This window comes from Stegodyphus dumicola, chromosome X1 (genome assembly GCF_044657685.1).
Source record: "Stegodyphus dumicola isolate Sdum_Otavi_A_Nest chromosome X1, ASM4465768v1".
Classification (NCBI taxonomy): domain Eukaryota; kingdom Metazoa; phylum Arthropoda; class Arachnida; order Araneae; family Eresidae; genus Stegodyphus; species Stegodyphus dumicola.
In genome coordinates, this window is record NC_140780.1 from 211,624,431 (window position 1) to 211,648,498 (window position 24,068).

The window sequence follows — 24,068 nt, forward strand, 5'->3', positions numbered from 1 at the left end:
TTTTTCATCATTGAAGTAAATTTTATTTAATTTTGTTTTCATGGTATTGTGTATTTGTTTTTATACAATTTGATATTCATGGAAATTGTCTATAATTCTGATTTATTTGATGCATTCGTAACCTTCTAATGTAGGGGTCATAACATTATGGACATGCATTATGGTCAAAGCATTATGGACATGCATTATGGTCATAGCATTATGGACATGTATGTAATTTTGATGTTTTCTTGCATGAAGATAAGGTTGATTCACTGGGCTAATGTTAAACATTGATTTTTGAACAAATGTTATTGTATATATTTGAACAAATGTTATTGTATATATTTGAACAAATGTTATTGTATATTGTTTGCATCTTTGTTTCCTTTTGGAGTGTCACATGTTTGACCTAAAAGGGTTTATCTTAGCATTGTCTTGATCTGGTATAAGTTTTTGTGTATATCTTTTATGATAGAGATTTATCGTTTTGCTGGCAATGTAATAACTGATTGTAATATTTTATATTTACAGCAAGTGAAAGTGTCACAAATTTATGGGCTCATGTTTCTATATAGCGTAGGTAGGTAATTTCCTTATTGCCACTGATTTATTTTTGAATTTGGAGTTGATAGACTGTATTATTATTTTTCTTCTATTATGGTATCAAATCTGAAATTTGAAATCTTTTTACTACTGTATACCATGGCTGTGTCCTGTTACTTATGTTCTTGAAGGCCTTGTATGCCACTGTAAGCTTATTTTGCTTAGTGATAATAAATGGCTTCTGGAGGAAGGGGTTTTAATCCGTGTAAGACAGGCATGATGTCAGCTAAGTAATGGAGCCCTTGTTCTCTGGTTAACGGTGGTGAAGAATCATCATTCACCACCTTTTAGTTCGGGAGCCACTGTAAGCACATTAGGTATTTTTTGAAAGCAGGAAAGTTGAAAAATGAGGAATGCCCTCGCCGGGACTCGAACCACGGGCTTTTCGAATAAACGTACAGCGTGCTGACCACTACACCACGAAGGCATGCTAAACCAGCGGGAGAAATACCTTATAAAGTCACAACAGTAACAAGCATAAACAGGTATATAAATACTGCAGGATAAAGCTCTATCCGCACATTTCGAAAAATGCATAGGTATGTTATAAATATTGTGAGGGGCTCGTGGATAAACATTGTTAAGTAAAGTAACTAAGCACTTTGAAAGAAACACTGTGAAATAAAAAACTGTATTTGTTAAAAATAAGTTAGACCTATAACACCAGCTTCTAATAAGTTGCACAAATGTGTATGGAGAGTAAAAATACACAACTAAAACATTGATGCTACACACGTAATTACAAAGGCTTGCAAATGCTAAAACAAAAGCAGAGAATACATTAATACTCAAACATGCCGCTAAGAGTCTAACTATATAAATGCCTACGAAGTACACAAAAAATAGTGAATTCTTGCAATTATTTGCTTAAGCGTAATTAGTAATGCATTCCGTTAAACAATGCTCACTCCTGTTATACAGAACATTGCAGTGTTCACAATGCTAACAATTCAAATATAAGGTACAGAGCAATGGTAATAATTATTGTTACCTTAAATAAAAGCTAAAATATAGAATTAGCTAAACAGAAGTGATATATGCAAGCATTTAAGAATTGCAGTGCGATGAGATGAGAACTGTAAGAGTTACTGAATGTAGTGGGTTGTAATAAAGGGAAAAATAATTAGGAAACTAGTTTCGTGTGTTAGAAGACATGCAAATAAAGCGATGTCATAGAGGAAAACCAATGTAAATTAAAATATATAGGAAACTTCCATGCTGCTGCAAGTTAGCAAAAACAATAAAATTAATGGGCATAACATTATTAAAATAATAACACGAAAAAATATACAGTACTAAAAGTTTAAAAAATAATGTATACAAAAATTTAAAAAAAAGTGAAAATCTTCAAATGTTGAAAACGAAATTACTGCCATTTCAAATCTTTTACATAAAATATAAGACAACTACAGTAAATTACGTAATACTTGACTGTGAGCATACGATATTTTGGTAAGCCACATTCGAAGAGACACACGAGTTGCAGCATATTACCTTGAATAAATCACTCATATAGGTAGTCTCTTGTGCAAATTCATCTTTAAATTACTAATTCCACAGGCGCAAAATGAAAACTATATTTGAAAAAATATAGGTAAAACGCTATAAAGCAAGGATTTAGCTAGAGTATAATAATTAAAAGAAATGTGGAATTAAATTAGAATTGCTTTTCTGAGTTCATGACATTAATCAAATTGATGATAACATTTTGCCTTCCAAAATGAAAAGAAAATCCTTAAGTTTGCCTTTGATAGCAGTAATTTCCACCTGTGACACTGGTGGTTCGATCCATATTCCGATCTTCCCGTATGCGCTGGTTACATGAGAGATTTTCTGGTTTTTAACATATCTAAAGGAAGTATAAGGCAGTTTCCTGAAAAAATTCCACCTCGAAGGAGCTTCTTCCCTGAGGAAGAGCTCTCGTATGCTTTGTCGTAATCCAAACAATCTAATCCAGCTTATAACAATGGTTCTGTCTTATTCAAATACTTAAAATACTGTTTGAGATTACATAATATAGGAGATAAATTTTATACTGTGTGCCGGCTCACACTGGTATAATGAGCAGCTCGATAAAATGGGCGAAGAATGCGGTAGATTATATCTCCCTTCTAAAGCATCCTGTTCCACTATTACCTACGTTTCCGAAGGTCCGAAAGATTTTCCTTGCACAGTAACAGAAACTCTAACAATCAGATGTGTCAATCGGCTAATGTCGAAATTTAAGAATGTCTTTTTCCTTTGGACTGTCATCTCAAATCCCAAACTATTGATCACTGGGAACATTGGGCGGCTTGGGCAGAGAGTATGTTCTCCAATAAAGGTGCATTGCTTAGAATTGAAAGGAATATTAATTGTTGTGCTTTCATAAATGTGGGAATTTCTCAAAGTCAGTAAAAACTGTGACGAACCATGTATCTAATTTTATATTAGTATTTCTAAGCTTCTTTTTCATTATTTATCATAGCTCGTCTGTATATTCAAAATTGGTTTTTCAATACTCTTATGTGTTGATTTCTAATGTAATTTTGTACATATTATAATGCTGGTGAAACATATATAAGAAGCATGATAATGCTTTACTTAAAAATATGCGTAATGGTGTGTGCTAGTATTTATACATGCAGAACACTGAAACTAAAGATATTGATAAAGATGATTACGTTAACATTGTTATGCCGTTGATGTTATGATGTAAAACACTTGAAAGTTATAAGTTTATTGTGTTATTTTATTTTATGTATCTGTTTTGCTATTCTTCCTTATATATGCGTATTTTCAATAACATTTTCCATCTGGGATCCCTTTAAAACTATTATGGTATTCAACTCCTCATGGCTCATACTCGGAGGGATATCATCATGGTGGCAGGCTGTTTCTCTCATCTTTACTTATTTAAAATCTTGAATTAAGTAACAGAACAATCTATATGTCCATAGAATACTAGAATATTTATTTGACATTATTGAAGAAGAGAAAATTGTTTGGATGTAAGTAAAGTTCATCATCATTACTAGTTGAATAATTTGTTCTAACATTGAATAATTTTAACTTGAGAATCACACGCATTATATATTAGCTCTGCATAGAACAAACATGAAGTAGTCGTTACTCGGATAAAAGAAAAATGCATCGCGTGTGCAGTGCAAATGATATAATAAAATTGCTGATAAAAATATTTAATGGGGTTGCTTGCAATAACAGTCAAAACCACCTAATAAGCACTGTTAAAGTAAAGAACATCAATAATTTTAAGCGCCTATTAATTTTGCACCAAATATATTGCTTTCCTGACTTTGGCCACGTATGTTCATTCTAACACGTTGCACATAATACTCGTCAACAAGTGCATTAGCTTAAAAATAATTCTTGAATTTTTAACTTTTGAAACACTTAAGAGAAAAGCAAGTTCGCACAATTTTCTCTTTACTGGGGGGGGGCGGAGACATGTATACATATATAAATTCAGCAGAATATTGCTACGTCAACGCTTTTGGTCTCATAATTTGCATGGTCAGTTAAACGGTGTCTATCCCTTTTCATTTTGCGCAATATTATTCATCATCAATTTTTCTTCGCCCTGAGAAGTAAATTAACTAATAATAATAAGGGTAAAAATAAAAACAAATGCTATAAAATGCAATAATCGATGCACAGTGCGGAGGAAGTTTCAGTTCCTGTAATTAATGACAAAATTAAAACAGCTTCCACGAAACAACATAATCTTATTAACTGCAAAAATAATGCGGGAATTTCAGCGATGAAAAGTAATTACACATACTTGCGCAGAGTAATCATATTTGGTTTTTCTCAGTCAACTCCTGAGCTGCCCAAAAATCATTCTAACGGTACATTGCTTTAGTCTCTTATTTATGAGAAGGTATTTTATTAAAGAATTTACAGCCTTTTTCTCTAAGGAATATTTTGTAACGTCAAATTCGAATGAGACGAAAAATTCAAACAAATTCCAAGATAATTCACCAAGATATATCTCAAGAGCGAACTAATACTATGTTTTCTTACTTCATTAACGTATCAGGCATATTTAGAAAGACATGTTTCTGAATCATTGTTTATTATTTTATTAAGACCGTATTTAAAGTAAAATATTTGCGACTGGATTTGCGTTAGAGAATTTCAAGAATAATATGCCAAACAAGATTTTCTTCATTTTTCTTGCAATACATTATTATTACATAAAGCATGCATGACGGGGATAAGAACATTTTTAAATTTATACAGCATTGTTTCATTTATACAATAGAAATAATTCATATTACATATTTGAGGATGTGTAATAATAGTAAGTGTATGTAAATTTAGCTTGTTCATATATGTGACACGTAAAAGCTAAAAGATGTGAATATAATAATAAAAGCAAATGTAGTTATGGTGTTTGGTGTATTTAACTATGGTAAAGCACACTAGGGCTATCTGCTTAAGAGGAGGGATGCCTTTCGTGGAGGACTTTCTAAGGGAAACTGGCTCGTATACACATTACACATGGGGAAAAAAACCACGAAAACACCCATGCAGCCAGCCCGTTCGCGGGATTTGAACCTCGGACCGAACTACCAATGTTCAGCGACTCTACCGCTCGGCCGCTGGTGGGCCAAATGTAGTTATGAAAGAATACCTTACGCTCAATTAACTGTGAACAAAGAAAACTTTTATTATAAGTATAATCGTAGACCAAACTAACCCTCTCTCACACGTTATCGTAATTTATTTAGTACTATTTAATCCTTGAGTCGACGCCTTTTCCTATGAGACACACACAGGTCTTAAATTGCCTATTTACAATCGGTGTCCCGCTTTTCTACTTGAATATATTTCATGCATTTTAAGATCACAAACTTCAAGTACGTTTTATTTCTTTTATAGTTTTCTTTGAAACTGCAGTTAGGAGCCACTTCAGCCTTACATATTGCTAAAATTTAGCTGTTTATAATTGACAGTTTTAGCGTCTGTTTCAGAGCTTGAATGCAGCTCATCAAGCTACTTCAGGATATAAAAGTAACGTGTAACCATAGTACCGAAAAAATATTCTGACACGGTTAATAAATATCGTATTCCACTTTCCCATCCTCTATTTCACGCCTATTACATATCGATTTGTAATTCACGCATTATAAGCTGCGTTCCATGAACTGATAAGATTTTGTGCTCGCTATAGATATCCTAGAAAATTCGTTGATTTTAACTGGATACATAAATACATGATATAAGTTACTGCAACATATACTTGCAAAAAAAGCGTTGAAATGGTTAGATTAAAATGTCTGTAAGGCATGCTATATCTTATTCACATTTATTATTGAGAAGTTCAGGGTGAATTGATTCTCAATGTAAGAAAATCAGATGAAAATATATGTTATTCGTTTCAATAATTATGCTTATAGATCTCCTTTAAGACTTCTAAATTTTATTTGCAATATTCATTTTTTTCCCTTGCTAAATTTGTTTGCTTCCTTCGTAGATGAAAAATAATACTTTTTTGTTTTCGATAGAAAATGTGGTCAATATCTTGAACATTTAGCATTTATTTATTCAGTGATCAAAATACATAACTAAGAAACTAAATTTGAAGTTGTTTATAGTCCTTATCGATTAGCTATTAAAGTACTTTATTGCATTCTTTACTTTAATCGCTTTATGGGGAAATACGTAAGCAATAAAAAGTCAGCTTTGTTTCATATAAATAGTTCCACTTCTATTAATATGTCAAAGGCGAATTTATTTAATTATGTTTTATATCGAATCCAGGAGCTGTGTATTTAAAATCATATTACTTTTTTTATGCGTATTTGGATTTCTTACTCGATTTCATTTTATTTCTTTAAATGGAAATTCACAATTTTTTTGAGTTATTTGATTCAGCATTTCAGTTTCCTGCAACTTAAATATTCATAGAACAATTAATTAGCCTACTATACTGTCAACATCCTATACTGTCTAACGTGACAGTATTAGCGTTATATGCTGTTGATCATGCGAGAAATTAAAATTTATTTTGATCTCATTAACATGACTATGGAATATATTTATCAAATAAAGTAACTGGAACTTTTTCTAGTAAACTGCCATCATTTTAATGAACAATTGATTACAGTTACAGAAATCAAGGAATGATTAATTTGTAGAAAGTTTGATTTAGATAAAATTACTTTCACAAATAGCAAAACTGCTCGCAATTATCAATTTCAAAATTTAAGAGAAATTATTCTTAGTTTCTAATTTTATAGTGTTCTGTATATCGATTTAGTTTCAGCATGTTATTTAGTATCGACAAACTTTAAGAAGGCTTGCAGTACTAATTATATGATCATTATTTAATATTAAAGCCATAAAATAAAATAAAATAAAGAAATCCATTATATTTTCACATAAATTCATTTAACAAGCTTTCTTTCTTAAAATACTGTGCAAATTATTTAAGGATGGACTTTAATGATGACTGATGATTATTTAATGCCTGACTAACTAATTAATTTATATTAGATTGGATGCAACCAATCATGTTAAAATTGCAATATTATGTAGCAAGTTTAATGTTTTATTAATTATAATTTTATTAACAGATTAGATCTGTTTACAAGTTTCCTAGCCAACGCATTTTTCTTTAGCTTCATATGCTTAGGCATTTTATGAATTAAGACACAATAACACGCCGAACAAATACTAATTCAGAAGTAAAACAAAAAAAATTGCGCTTTTGCAGCTGACGATGGTTCGGTAAAACCATCGAAACTAGTCCTGTGAAAATTTGAAAATATAACGCTGATTTTTGTTGTTTGACTTCTGAATTAGTAGTTTATGAATTATTAATATGCGCACTAAATTCAGTAATTGGAATGTAATTTTTACATTTGATTTGTTATGAGAGTTTGATACAATAGTAAAAACCTCAAGTTATTATTTATATTCATGTTGTCTTTTAAGTTTAGTGCAAGTTCGATCAATAAAAAGATTTCACGAATCAGTGAAATTATTTTTAACTAATGCTAATTTCAACTTTTACATATACAGTGTCCATCTTCTGAGAATACCGTAAATCTTAACTTAAATTTTTAGTGTCAGTTTAGCTCAATCCAGCAGCCTATTTAAGCTACGCGCAAGAACAATTTTGGCTACAGCTTGAGTTATATAGCTTCAAATAAATTCAACTCAAACTGAAAATTCTCAAGTTTGCGTGGTTGTGTTGGTATCTTTGAGGCCTGCCAAACGCCCTCTTTCAACAAGATAATGCAAGACCACATGTACTCTGACCTTCCTCGATACACAGGTTACTCGATTGCTTCCCTGACCTGCACGGTCTCCAGATCTGTTACCCATTGCAAACATCTGGTCCTGGGTTGTTGAGAGACTGGCCCGCCACCCCTCTCTAGCTAATACTCCAGTTAATTTGATGAAGTATGGCTCACACTTGAAGCAGCATGGAATGAGTTGCCCGTTTCTGTCATTCAAGCCTAGTCCGACTTCATGCTTAACCGGCTAAGGGCAGGTTTAGCTGCCAGGGGTGGCAGCTGTTTCTAATAATTCCGCAGCCCTGTAAACCCCCAAACTGCTCGCAAATTTAATCATTTTGTCTTCATGCCATACTGTTTATGCACAATAAATATCTTTTTTTTTTAATTTTCTTTCCTTTATGGTGTTGCAATATTAATGACAGCAGTGTAATATATGCCGAATGGAAAGTTGATTTAAAGTTTATATTTGATTTATTTGCTTTAAAATACAGATGAATTGGTGTAAAGCTTTAAACAATTTCAGCAGACATTTACTACTACAGATCCACTGGATAAGACCAAGAAGTACAATAGATTGAATGAACCAGCTACCTGGGAGTTTTGTGATTTTTCTCGTGTGTTAGGCGGACCCAAATACGTTTATCTCAATGGTATTTTGCGAATGACGTCACTTTTATCCCAAGGTCTGAGATAACTTAGTATAATAAATACCTTAATGAGGCTGAAATTCTAATTATTCTGCTATATTAAGCAATGCTCAGACTAGAAAATATTAACTGAGGTTTTATGCAAAAGACAGTATGTGATCTACTTTATTTTAAGATATACCATGGAAGTCTATTTCATTTTATGAAACAAATATGATTTACATCTATTCATTTTATGAAATAGATGTGAAGAATTTTTCGGCAGTATAGGACATGAGGAAAATTAATTACATCAAATAAAACTGTTACGGTTAAAAGATCCGCCCAGAAAGAATTAATGCCACTGACTGCTATACTGGAATGCACGGTTTCGAATCCTGGAGAAGGCAGGGAGAAATGTATAATGTTTGCGCATTATGAGAACAAACAAAGTATACGATGAATCGGAAGTCCTCTAGAAAGGTTTGGTGGAAGGGGAAGTGGGGACAGATACCCTGTGAACTCACATAACTCCTTTAAACCTGGGCGGAATTGGGAAAATTCCTACTGTCACCTATATGATGCTCAACGTTCATGCCTGCTACAGAGGCTGTTTTGCGATACTTGCCACGATAAAATTCAGGTGCTTCTTCTGATTTTGTCAGACAAGTCGGATTTGCCACAGCAGCATATCAGTTTAGTCTAATTTCCTGCAAGAGTATAATATCTCAATAATTTAAAGGGTGTTATAGACTTAAAACTTCGTTAAAATAATTAGATTCATAAAAATGTGATATTTGGTCTTAATTTTCGTTGTCGTTATCTTATATTTACCAGTTCTGATGAATGTGGTCACAACGTTTTGCTTTTATTAATGCATGGCAGCCCTAATTGTAGAAAATGTCTCTATGATTGGATTAACAACATAAATAAATTTAAAGGAAAAATATTGCTATTTCGATTCGTTTGACATCGTTTCACTTTATTTAAATATATTTCAGGATCATTATTTTGATACGTAAGCAATCCATGTAAGTTCAAAAGTAAGCACCTAAATAAATCATTTGCAAAAAAAGAAAACTGTAATTAACATTTTGAGCTTAATGCGACCAGATACAATTTATTGAGAATAAGCAAGACAAACCAAAAAGAGCAAAGCCATTTTTAGCGTTAAATCAGGTTTAACTGAGCATTCAAACTTCAAATAATTTTTAAATTGCAGGAAAAAATAAAATAGACAATAGCCTATTCTAAAATGTGGAAAAGATCTGGTTCAGAAATTTGAGAACCAATAAGGCAGTAATTAAAAAATTCTACAGCTAAAAAACTTCTAGACGAAACATCAAACGCCAAAGGAAATTTTAAATTTAATTTGTTTCTGAAACTTTGTTCAAAAGAAAGATGTCAGTGCTTAATCCTGCAGCTTTAAAGCGTAAGAATGTATCAGGTCGAAGCTGCGAAAGAGGATGCAGTAAAATCTTCCTTTCCTTCTAATACCGCCCTAATTAAATTTGGGGAATCTCTGAAAATTAAACATCTAAATATTTATGAATGAATTACGGCAGGCTGCTGCAAAATCCGGCGCGGGTCTTCTGAATTGAAAGCTTAATTAATAACTTTCCCCTTCTGAGAAACCAATGTTTGAATGGTGGGAAAAGAATCTGCAATTTTTTTCACAAGTTTTTCTCTTGATTAATAAATGATTACGTAAAATATAAAAAAGGAAAGGAGAATGGTATGTTAAATTTTCCAGGCGTCAATTTGTTTTTCTTCATACTTTAAAGAAATAAACAGCCTGCTGCCTTTTGACTGTATTACCCTGATAGAAATATGAATTACGTGAGAAGAAATTAATTGCACTAAGAAAGAGAAATGACAATCACATAAATATTCCCTGTCCCCCCTTTTTTCCCTCCTTTTTTCTGAAAGCCTTAATTTTAATCTAATGAAAGGTTTCCTTTTCTTTAAAGAAAGAAAACTCTTATCGCCAAAAATGAAGACTCCTATGTTGAAACTTATATAGAGTTGCAAGAAAATAATATTTTATTCTACTCTGTGTTTTATTGTATAATCAAATCGTTTTAAACATTTCAATTGAAATATGTTCATGCTTGTAGAACACAGATAATAAAATGTATTTCAGTCAAAATGCTTCGAAAATTTTAGTAAAATGTAAATATATCCGAGTTTAAGTTATAATTTATTTGTATATTTGTGTTTTATTTTTGCATGTTTCTTATTTATCAACAAGCTTGGTATGCTCGAGGCTACCTGTATTGGTCATGATGTCTTCATTGACAAGGAAGACCGGGTCGTTCTCCAATTCAACCTTATATACCCTCTTTTAAAGGGCGACTGGTTATTAGGGGACCCAGTCGCCAAATTCTTGTGGTGAAAAATCATCATCCACCACCTTTTTTTAGCTCGGGCGTAACTGTAGATTCATTTGGTTATTTTGAAGCAGGAGACATGAAAAATGAGCCATGTCGTCTCAGGAACTCAGACCTGGATCTCTCGAATACGCGCCGAATGTGCTACCGTTACACCACGAAGACATGCAGAAAGGAGGAAGAAAATACCCTATTCTATGAATAAATATTTGTCTCAAACATTTTACCATTACTTTAAGCTTTGCGCTTCGGTTATAACGTCCTAAGTGCTTTATCGTACATCATTCATATTAATCGATCATTGTGTTCACATTGAAAAGTTTGTTCTCAGAATTAATTCATATAAAACCAATAATAACATACAACGGTAAGGCACTTTCTGGTTTTGCTGAAAACGCAATCAATACAGAACAATTCTAGCTGTTATTGTATGTTCATTATTTTCAAAATACAAAGAAATATTGAACTGGGACCAGAATCTATTATGACTCCTGAAGATGAATTATATATATGTAATAGCAAAAAGCAATACATTAAAATTAATAATAATGCACATTCTGTCTTTTGTAGAGTATACAGAAAAGGTTAATGATTTTAAACAGTGTATGAAATGTATGATCGAAAAACTAGTGTTAAGAAAATATTAGCATTTCTATGAAATATTATAATCTATAATTATGTGATATTTAATTGTGCAATATTAAAAAAATACAAACTATTTTTTATTGATTGCAAATTGCAGTTTTATTACTTTTCGTTTGGTATCAGTTCTTCCAAACACTGTGTAATTCGTGTTTTTCTAAATATTGCCGTTATGTATTTTTATTAGATTATCTCAATGAATGGATATTGGAAACTGGGTTTTATTTTTATTAAATTTAAGTATATTCTATTTTCTTCGCTTATTTTTTATGTGTTTGTTATAACAAAGAAATTCATAATAAATAGAAACCAAAAGTTTCATCGTGGGCTATCTAATGAAAAGCTTAATTTAACATACTTAGCTTACTATCGTATACTATATTATTTAAATTATTTCTGTACAGTAACGAATGGAAAGTTATTGATTATGAAAAGTGCATGAAATAAACATTGTAATCTACCACTATTCTAAAATGTAGAAACTAAAAATAAGTAAATACACTAACATATGATCTAAAGAAATGGTGTTAAGAAACATCAGCATTACTAGTAAATACTGCAATCCATAATTATTGCACTTTTAATTGCTTACTATTTAAAAAGCACAAATACTTTTTTATTAATTGGAAATTTTAGTTCTGTTACCTTCCTTCTGCTATTTATACTTTCAAACACTACTAGTTCATGTTTTTTCTTAAATAGGGCTGTCATGTATGTTGTTTGTTAGGCTATTATTTCATTTTAGATATGAATATGGGAAGTTATTAGATTTAGGTATATTTTTGTATGAAATATTTTTGATCACATTTATTAACTACTTTATGCAGTCTTTCATTTTCATATCTGGGAGATATAGAAGTTAATGGTTATATTTTTGACTGTGAAACGCGAATAAATTTATACTTGAGCTAAGGTAAAATACTGATTATGTTACCTTAAGAGCCGCTTCCTAATTTATTATGACAGGGGCAATTTTCAATGTCTCTTGAGATTAACAGAAATAAATGTGATAATGCTGTTATCAGAAACATTTTTACCCACATAAATATCTTTACTTTTAATTGTATCTAATTGAGATTTTCTTAAAACCTACTATTAATGTTATATATTTATAATATCCGCTTTCATAATTACTCTCACGTAAGAAAAAAATGATGAAATATTAAATAATCGTAACTTAAAATTTCAGTTATTTAAAAATATCGTTTAAAGTACTGAAAATAATTAAGGCTATTATTAATTATGCATATTTAGTCTAAAGAGAAAAAATTGTATTATCTTCTGGTTTTCAAGAAATGATAAAATATTTAAACTTTAAAAAATACAAGGAATACAAAATTTTTAAAAAAGAAGAAAAATATATTAATTATTAAGCTTATTTTTCTGCATAAATCAATATGCAACACAATGACATAATAACGACATTTTCATAACTGTTGCAAAAAGGTGGCATTTTTCAAACCTTTAGTCGTCGTTAAGACGTCGTGATACGATGCTTTTACAACCAAAATATCACCCGCGAAATACGCAATAACGATGTCTATGCAACAAAAACCTCATCTGCAAAGACGTAATAAAGACGTCTTTGCGACAGTTGCAAAACTGTGGAGTTTCCTGACATCTGGGCGTCTTAAAGATGATATATTGCAACGTTTTTTCAACACGATTCGCGACCAGTCTGGCAACGTCGTAACGACGTTGCTGTGCTACTTGGGGAAATTGTACAGTTTCATCTGGACTAAGATATCGCGATTTTCGAGCTACCATTACAGAGCGCGCGAAAGAATGAAATGCCACTAAACATAAACTTATTGAACTAATGCGAACTAATGAACATTTCGCCAAAAAGGGGGTGGAAATTTGAAGTAGGGAAGTATTTTCTGTTGTAAATAATCAGTAAATAAAAGGAATGTGTAGGGAAGATATTTCGTCACGAGAAGGTGTTTTCTGAATGAGGTAACAAAATGAATCTACTCAATTTTATTAGCTGCTTGTGGCGCTTCTAGGTAAAACTAATAATATCTTTGTTAATTTTACTTTTATTAGTTTCGTGTTTGGTACCAATAATTTTCAAGGTTTCTTTTAGGAAAGTCTAAAAGTTTGTGATTTCTTAGCATAAAGAGGTTTTTAGGAATTCAAGGTGAAATGTTGAAACAGTCAAAATGACTACTTTGGCGCTTCTGGTGTTTTAATATATAAGCACTGAACTATTTCTGTCAGATCTGAGACGACTGCTTTTCTTTTATGATTTAATGGTAAAATAAATCTACTCTAAGTCAATCAAAAGAGTCATAAATTTGATAAAAGAACTAGACGAAGGCAGTGCAATTAAACTAAAATAAGTGTGTTCTCACAAACAAACAGGAACAGCGATGCGAGTTGCAACAAATGGAAATTTCTACAATTTCTTCTAAAACGAGTAAAAATTAGCTTTCAACAAAACTTTAAAACTGAGCAAAAAGAAATTCATGAATTAAATTAAAGTTAACATCATTAGGATATGTATTTTTTTCTTTTTGGCATTCCGTACGTTTTATAACTGCATCTTTTATGTATGGGATATTGAACACTAGAGATCAATTTTTTTAAATGAAAGAAGCAACCTTAAAAAATAGTTCCTTCTTCATAATACTTTAATAATATATGTACCCTGTTAATTTTAAATGTGAAGTACTAATTAATTAATGCAAGTAAGGTATTGATTTATTTCAGATAAATTGCTGTTCAATTCACAGAAAGGATCCAAATACTTGTAACTTAACATTAGCCCATAATAACGAGTGCAATCAATTAAATGTCATCAGGGATCTCAATTTTCTAGACTAATAAGCAATTGCATAAAAGACATTCTGCTCAAAAGAACGGCAAATTTACTTTATGTATCAGATATCATCATTAAAAGACAACAGTTATTCCGGGTGTGTATTTACTCTAATTTCATTTATTTTGAATTACTTTCTTTAAATCTCTAAGGGATTAATCCCTTATTAATTTCAAAACATAAAAAAATTATCGGCAATAAAAATGATTTTATGACTGACACGTTATATAAGAATTAATTGCATAATGTGATAATAGCTACTTTTATTAACTAAAACGTCAGTTTAAAATTAAATTATTTTACTATTTGGGAGATTCCTTACATTTCTAAATTTAGAAAACAGAACTATTTTAAAAACTTCCTAATGATAAAAGTACGAAAACCCCATATTACCGTTACCTCAGTATATGTATTGATCAATAGACAATTAAATAAATAGAGGTAAGAAAGAAGATATTGTTAAAGTAGTTCTTAAAACTTCTAATTATGTTAGTATGTAATAGGAGGTTTTAAAAAAATTGCCTTGCTTCCAACGAGTTGAAAACATGATTTTTAATTCTTTGAAAGACACTTTATGGCCAAATAATTTTATTTAGGAAAACACGTATGAAAATTAATTTTTTAAAACGAAATTGCACGCAAAAGGTTTAAAATATAGCCAGTTACTAATTTAGAAATTAACTAATATTTAAAAACATATTTTTAAGCAAGACATTAAATTAGGACAAAGCATTACAACTAATTATATAAGCCGCTATTCCTTTTGATCTTCCCCTTGAGTTTAGTGTAAAAGAAAGATGTTTGTAAATGTAAACTTACATCTATCGCACAGGAAAAGTATGTATTTTTATTAAAAACTAAATCGTTTGCAAAAGTAGTAATAAAAAATAATGCATATGTAGCAAACATTTATCTTACACATCCGTCTAGCTTGCCCAAATTCATTAAGTAGTAAGTAGGAATTTTAGAAAATTCATTTAGCTTGCACAATTTTATCAAGCAGTAATTTGGTTTATTGCACTTTTTTATTACAATGTTTCGTTTGTTTACACGCTTATAGTTAGTTATTATTATTTACTTCTCGTTATAATAGGTGTCTTGCAAACAGGGCAGAAAGTCCTAAATCGGAAGATTTTAAAATTTGTACTGAGAGTTTTGCGTTATGGACAGAAAAAACTTCCGATGTCTGAAAATGTGAAACAATAATATTCTACCTCATCTAGGTAAAGCCAACTGATAATTACTTGGAATTTTATGTCATGAAATCCCACCCTTAAACAGCATTTCGTGTTAACCATTAAAAAGGGAGCTTTTCGTGGGACGTAAAATAAGTTATAAGCATAATGTATATAAAGAAGTAGGAATTTTAGAAAATTTATTGTTACATTTTTACTCATTCGCTATGAGATTCGTGCATTCACCATATAATTTATCCATTATGCCAGTTTCTTTGGATAATTCATAATACATAAATAATACAATAATGTGTGATAAAATACTTTTGCACCATTTAGAATAAAACAAAATCAATGATTCATAAAAGGCTTGCTCTTCATAAAAGGTATTTTTTATGGTTGACATACAGAAACATCCTTCCTTCATTTTAGGTAATAGAGATTTCAGAAAGTATTGGGTCCTTACATGAGAAAATGTCCACGCAAAATGGTTTTCACATGGCCACTACTAATCCTTAATTACACAGGAAGATAAAGCATACGCTATGTTTTCCTATTTGCGGCGAATTTCAGGAGTTACATTCTAAGGGCTTGCTTTTCCAATGATTACTGATCATGTTTAAGCAGAGCTACCCAATATGTTATTCTCTAACGAAAGGGCGGATTTCCCATTACCCATTCTCCATCATTCATGAATTTAGGCCTATATCGAAAACTGCACACTTTCATCAATATTTGATAGATGTGGCTGCGATGCTTGATGCTATAACTTCTCTCATCCATTCTCACCTTACTAAGTTTAGAACAGTGCATCATCAAAACCAGCGAATGTTAACAATTACTTGGTTTATACAGTGGTAGGCAAGAATGGAACACTGCCCACAAAACGCTGCAGTTTCCTTGATCTGTTTCATCATCCCCAGGCGTTGAACGTATTTAAGGTTTTCCAAATCTCCAGGGAATCTTTAAAATTTTCTTACACTTCATTCTTTATATATTTTCCATAGTACTATTTGTATGAGCATCAAAGATGAACAACTTCTTAAAACACTAAATGCAATTATTGAATCAATAATGGGATGTTCATATAGAAAAATGTTCCGATATTAAATGTTAGCATGTAATGGATTCTTAAACACACTGGTTTCCAAAAGTTAAGTAACAAATTGAAAATGTAGGTAGATTTTTTAATATATAAAGCCTTTAATGTAAGAGAATGTGTGTATTAATTTATTGATAATTATATTCCTAACGAATGTTTTTGAGCGATAAAGAAACTTGAAAATTCATAATTATACAATAAAAACTGAATTTCCTGAAGGGCAACAAAATGAAAGAAATTATTTCAAACTAATACTATACCGCTAATACTTCAATTCCTTTGAAAGAGAAAAGAAATTCACTTTCATTACGCCTACTTTCAAATTCATTTTGAATGGTTTCGGAGAAGTTCATTATTTTTTTGCCCTTTATAACGCTACTGATACCTTTCTATCGGCCTCCATTCATTTTTTTTCGCAGAACGCGAATATCTGCTGTAACCATGGCAACTGGTACTCCAGATGAATATATACAGGGGCGATATATTTCCTAGGCACTGGTAGTTTTATAGCTTTTTCGAGCAGATATATTTTTCCATTCTAACTTCTGCTAAGAATCGCCTCCCAACCTTGTCGTTGCTTTTATTCTCTAAGCGCCTGATAAGAGTTCTTTCCTAAGACTTATCCCCAGATAGCAGCATTGATTATTTGGTCTGCCTGTGGTTCTGTTTGGAAATAGAATCTATTTTTTTAGGAATTCATCAACAAAAAAAAAAATATAATAGTTTTCTTTGAAATTACAAAGCTTAAAAAAACTGTAATTTATTTACGTAGTAAAGCCAATATTAAAATTAATAAATTATACTCAATCAATATAAATTATACAAGCGTTAATTATTGTTTCTGTCGTGTGAACTAGTAATAGGTTTCAGTGCGCTAAATTTAGAGGTTTTATGACACTACGCATAAAAGCAAAGTTTAAACGTAGAAAATATTCGTTTAAAAATACTGAAGGGGACATAATGTATTCTAATTAAAAGAAAACTTTTAAGTATAGAACATAATACTACGCATGCTACTAAAATATCTCTGTTTTCGTATCTGTTTGCCTCTCAAGTTCCGAAATGGGAGTATTTAAAAATATTATTTTCTTGATTTTATGAAATAAACTTTTCCTTTGTTTGTTACATGGTTAAAATACTTTTAAAATATATTTTAAAAGGAAAAAAAGAAATATATGTGTTGAATAAATTTTTAGACACATTTGGTTTGTGTTTAAATACCTTGGGACGAAAAACCACAAAAATTAAAAACAATTAGATTAACAATTAAAAGTAAAGTATTAATGAAATTTCAGAAAGGAGATAGCATGTGCAAAACGAATGATTTTATCGGTAAAAAATATGTGTGTCTTAGGTGACGGTATTCCCAAGTGAAGAAATACCAAAAAAATATACTAAAATTTTATTTTTCTGGTCACAGTATATGTGCATTCCCTTAAACTAAAACGTCATGGAAAGACGCATTATTCGGATTCTAACTATGATTTCATCCTTTAGGTAAAGAGCATTCATATGTTTGTCAACTCAAAACAGTTACAGAGACACTGCGGCAAGTGTGGTTCGGATGTGTTACCATACATTCACTTTTCTGGAAAGATTACTAATAGTTCGATATATATATTCACTCAAAATGGCAGATCACTATTATCTTGGATTCTCCAAGATTACAGTAGTAATTTAAACAAAACAGGATTAAATTTACTGCGCCATACTGTTCGAACAAAGGGAGGGAGATGGGAAGAACGGCAGCAAAGTTCTGATGGCGACAGGAGGAGAAAAGGAGTTTTACGAAAACTGGAGCGAACTCTATAGTAGCATTTACATAATATGCCAGAATGTTCTCGAAAGTACAGGTCTAGGGAAAAGATCCTGAAATTGTGGAAAGTTAGATTGCCTGTTCGCGTAGAGCAAAGCCATCGTATTTTTTATATTTTACATATATATGTATATAAAATTAATGCTCCATTAAGTTCAGATATAGCAAAGAAGAACCAAAGAGATTTAGCACAAATTCGTAGAAGTCATTGCACATAATTAAACACACAATGATAATCTATAAAAATTACTTGATTTTGTGGGGAATTCAAATGGAAAAAAAATTAAACAATAAACAACATTAAAAACATTCAGATATGCCAAAGTCGAACAAAACCTAAACTTAATCAAAACTGTGTAACTACTCCAAAGTATCTCAGAGATTTTGAAAAACAATTTTTTTTGTGTTAAATAGGAGCAAATGGATTTTTGAGACATATTTATGAGAGGTTGGTGTCTCGACAAATGTGAAATAAAATTCTGAAACAAACGTACAGTTCAGAAATGTAATTAATATTTAATTTCAGGAAATACTTAAAAGCAAATTAAATTGCACTTTAATCGTCTTATCCCAAGAGGCCGTAATAAAAAAACACAGCTTAAATTAAAAAAGAAAGTTAAATTTGAAAAAAAAAATGAATTTACAGTCAAAAATAGGAAAATTTGTGTGTCGTACGATTATATTATTTAAACGAACCTTGAAATATGTGTGAAAACAATAACCTGTAATGCGTAAAAGTGCAGATAATACCTGACAGTACAAAACAGTCATGGATATATCGAAAAACCCAAATCTCTGCTGACAACAATAAATGACAACATTAAAACTACATTATTTATATTCAGGATTAATTGCGTAAATAAATAAGCTAAAAACTCTTTAAATTCTAAATAAATTTTAATTGCATCTATTTGTAAATATAGCAAACTGGAAAAAAAGGACAAAAATGTTTCAAAACTATTTTCCCCTAACACGTGTTTTACGGTGAAAACGATTTTATGGCTACTTATATCAAGCTAATTACATTCTCTTTCTAATGCACCATACCCAAAATTGTACAAATATAATTACTGTGGCTAGAAAATGAAAGGCGAAAAGTTTTAGCTTTATAAAATGTGCAAGAAACAATAGCAGGAATAAAAAATCGTGCAAAGAATCACTGCAGAAAAGGTGTCTCAAAAAGATTTTTGAAGTGTTTGCTTGCATTATTTTGTTTAACGTTTTTGTTCGGCTTTGGTGTATCTGAGTGTTTTGTGAAATTGCTCTGCCTTTTAATTTTAATAGATTTTAATTTTACAGACACTATATAATTTTGCACATTATTTTACTTAAATCAGTTTTATGGTGGTTTAATTTACACGGCTTTGTACTAATTCTTTACAGTTCTGCTTTGATAAATCTGATTGTGGTATTTGAATTCGCTTTCAATTTCAATTTTACATTATTATCATTAAATTACCGCAGCTTTCATCATGTAATTTAGATTTTGGTTTACTTAAACATATAGTTTCCTGTTTTTAATTATTCTGTATGTATAATAAATAAAAAGAAACAATAATTTGCTTGAGCTTGAAGTTATAGACTGCTTTCCATAGATTAGAAAGCAGTCAGATATATCATAGGAAAAAATGAATTGTGTAAACGATTTTGATACATTTAAGAAATAAAAGTTACATTAGTACATGGAAATAAACTTGAAAATGCTATTTTATACGAAAAGTATTTTCTCCCAAAAATTAGCTTAGATATGTAGTATATATTACACGGAAAAAGGTAAAATTTGGAATGAGCGTTAAAACATTAGACTGCTTTTCAAAGATTAATAAATTCTTAGGTATATCGCAGAAAACAATAAATTATTCTAACGATTTTAATAAAATTTTAAGAAATAGAAATTACATTAGTAGATGCGAATAAGCTTGAAAGCATTTCATACGAGAAGCATTTTAACTGAAAATTTAACATATAGGAACTATTTCAAGTATTAACAATTTGATTGAATCTCGTAATCGAGTTGAGTAGTTCATATGTACAATGAAGCACTATTGACAGCATTATTTCAAAAGCTGGGTTCAGTGTCGAAGAGAGTTATCTTCATGTGATATGAATGTTTGTCCTACAGGTATGCACGGATAAATTCATTAAGAGCTTGTTAAGGTCTCTATATTTTCGAGCACTAAGGTTTACATTTCGCAGTACGCAGTGATTTTAAATGTCCATGTAAAAAGAATACGACCCCAAATACGTATATAACCCTTGTCACAACGGGCTCTTTAGTGACCATTACTTTAATGGTAGAGGGTGCTGATTCTTTCCTAATCGAATAACTCCAGGTAGCATTCATCAGACAATATCTGAACTCTTAGTAAGCGTATGGGTGTTCGGTAGCCCTTAATTCATTTTATACCATTGTCTACGCACTCCATACTCTGTCCTCGATGAAGCGAAATAAAGGATATATAAATTATTGGCTTTTTGAGGAAACGAGTATACTTTACAGTTTCATGAATGATGATAAATTACTCATGAAAGAATCATAGTCCGGTCTGAGAAGGCGCCTTAATCTTTTTCTGAACTATTGGTGATGTCATGGATGAACTTTGTATGGGATTATCATCTGTAGGACTTACTGAATTGATTACTAAATGACTGAAATTTTGGTATGAAGAATTCGTGGTTAGAATATGTTTCCACAATCTATAAACTACGTAAAAATTCACATTCAGTCACCGTGCTGCATATGAATGTTTTAGTGAATCCTCGAGACGACCAAAGATCACTTTATCTCAGGTGAAGGACAGGTCGAAGGAAATGACTTCGGGAAAGTGTTTATCGAGGTTTTATTTCATAGTAGTAATTCTGAATTGTTTTATTATATAGATAGAGCATGAAATAACATGAATTTCAAAATGTACTTTATATGCCATTCTTTAATCCTTTAAATTGAGGCTATATAGACTTAAGATTTCAGAATGATGTTAATGTGAAATTTCCTTTCTGTCTTGGTTACTTTGTAAGGTGTATGTTAATTTTTCTAACAGTAATTTTTTTAGTTAAAAGTATCTTCCTAAATTTCAACTTCTAACTTCCGCCCAGAACGTATTTCCAGAATCACGTTTGAATGCAAATGAGGAGAAGTATTTAACCGTGAAGTTCTACTGACTTCGTTAGAGAGCCAGTGATCCTGACTAGCGCGCGTTCGCCTTTTTAGGCTACTCTCTCTCTTAAGCTAGTATTACGCTCTGCTGTACTTTAGGCCCTTGATAGCTTCGCCGTTAATTAGCGTTAAGGGGACAAATCTGTTAGAATCTTGATATCGTCGGCTATATCATTTTAGTTATATTAGTTAAGTTTTAGTTCTTAGTTTCCTGAATTCAAGCCCGAGTGGGGGCTTTATTGTAACTCCTGTAAAGGAGTCATCTGTTAAACTTTATTTGGAATAATAAAGGGTAATTTAATCCTTCTCACGTTTTGTTCTCTGTCTCACGAACTCAAGCGATTATTCGCTTATCAGTTCTTAAGGTTCCTCACTTCAACTGTAAAGTACACAGGTTGAATCTTACAATTTAATGTAATAAGCTAGCCTGATGCTTTAGTGAACTAAGCAAATTTTCTGTTTCTTAGCTAGCGGAAACTTTTGCACATTTTAAAAGGGTCAGATGTTTCATAAAAACAAAAGACATTATTTTATTTTAGTAATAAGTTAGTTGCTACTGGCTGTAAAATGTTTCAGTACTGCGATATTGCAAATATAAATAGCAGTTTACATTTTTCTTAGAATTTGGATGACAAGTTTAAGTAGTTCTTAATTTGGAAATATAATTAAGGAATGAATTAAGGGAACGAAGTGCGACCCCGCTAAAATTAAATATATTACGTTGCTTAAAAAAAATAGTTCCTATTTAAAAGAATCTTTCATTCACATGTTATGGGGTTTTCTTTCGGCTTCTCTAATACCAAACGTTCTTTTCACAGTTCAGAGGGCAATACTATTACTATGCATGAAAAGGAAACTTGTTGAAGCATAACTTACTGTAAATGAAACTAATGGCTGCTACTTATTTCTTAGCAATATTTAGTCTCATATATATGCATTAGCTACAGTAAAAGCTCTGAATTAATGTGAGATGTCTAAACACCATTTATTTTTATAATTCCAGATATTTATATCCTGAGTTAAATTATAGCTCCCATATATATAATTTAGATCAAAACGATGCATAGAAATGTTAATATGCTAGCATAATTGAGATTTTTATGTTACTAGAGACATACTATTGCAGGTCGACAGTGATGTAGCAGTTGGAAAATGAAACAAATGAGGAAACATGATGAAATACAGTGAGAAAGTTAAACAGTAAATAATAAATGAAATTCACTTCATTATATATATTTTTTTATTTCTAAAATTTATGTTCCTTACATATTCTCAATAACATAAACCATCTAATGCTCAATAATTAATTCAAAACTGTTACACACATAAGGCTTTTTGAATTATAAATTTTAAGAAGCAATTAAACAAACCCAAATAATAAATCCCCCTTATGAGAACCAACACAGCATGAAAAACATTAGTTTATTTCAGATTAAGTTAAGTTTTGGTCATAATTAGACTCCGTTTTTGTGTTACGACTAATCTCACTTGTCTCACTTAATCAAAACAAGTCCACTAATTTTTTTTTGTGGCAAGGAATACAATACTACCGTTTTATATTGGCAAGAGTTATGAGCCTCATACAGGTGATAGGAAGACTTCCGCTCAGTTCCGCCAGGATTTTGAAGAAGAGTACTCCAAGGGACGGGTCTGAAGGTCTTTCACCGCTCTTCCACTATCGCCAGCCTCTAGAGAACACTATCAGCTCACCGAATATTTTGAGTGTCCTTATGTCATGCATACACTGTACATTTACAAACATCCATGCTTTCTCGGGGATTCGAGCGCGGGTCCTTCACTTTAGCAGGCAGCCTCACTAATCACATTCTCGTCTTGGCGGTATGATTAGACGCAAGACCTTGACTGCGATTTGCGAGAATTTGTAAAAGTATTAGAAGAATGTCTATTTTTTATTTCTTGAACTTATATAAAATGTAACTTGAAGAATAAATTAGCAAAGATTAGAAAATTTTATTCATTAAGTTAAAAAAAAAGTAAGGCATAAATTTTGTTGAACAATCGACATAATATTACATAAAATGTTTTGTTTGGGGAAAAATGTTGCTTTAGTCACTGCTTTCAGTTTTTGTGATATCAAGAGGACAAAATTTACTAAAACTGTTCTAGGAACTTCTATCCAAAAACCTATCATTGCTCCCAAAGTGTATCTCTTCACGCAAATCTGGAAGTCTTAAGAATTTAATCTATTGAAGATCAGCGCAAAATTGCTAATACTCCTTCAGCCTTCCTTTTTGTTATATAATTTCTAAGAAATATTGAACTTTGCTCTGATTCATTGCATTTTTCGTAATAAAATCTTCGCCCAATAAGATGAAGCATATTCGGTACATTATGATTAAGCAAACTTTGATTGTACATCTTTTTTCTGGTTTCCTTTTCCATCAGTTTTATACAGATCTCCCATTCATTTAATAGGAAAGAAACTTCTGCATAAAAATACAGGAAAATTAAAATGTAAAATGTAGCTTTTATTATTAAGAACT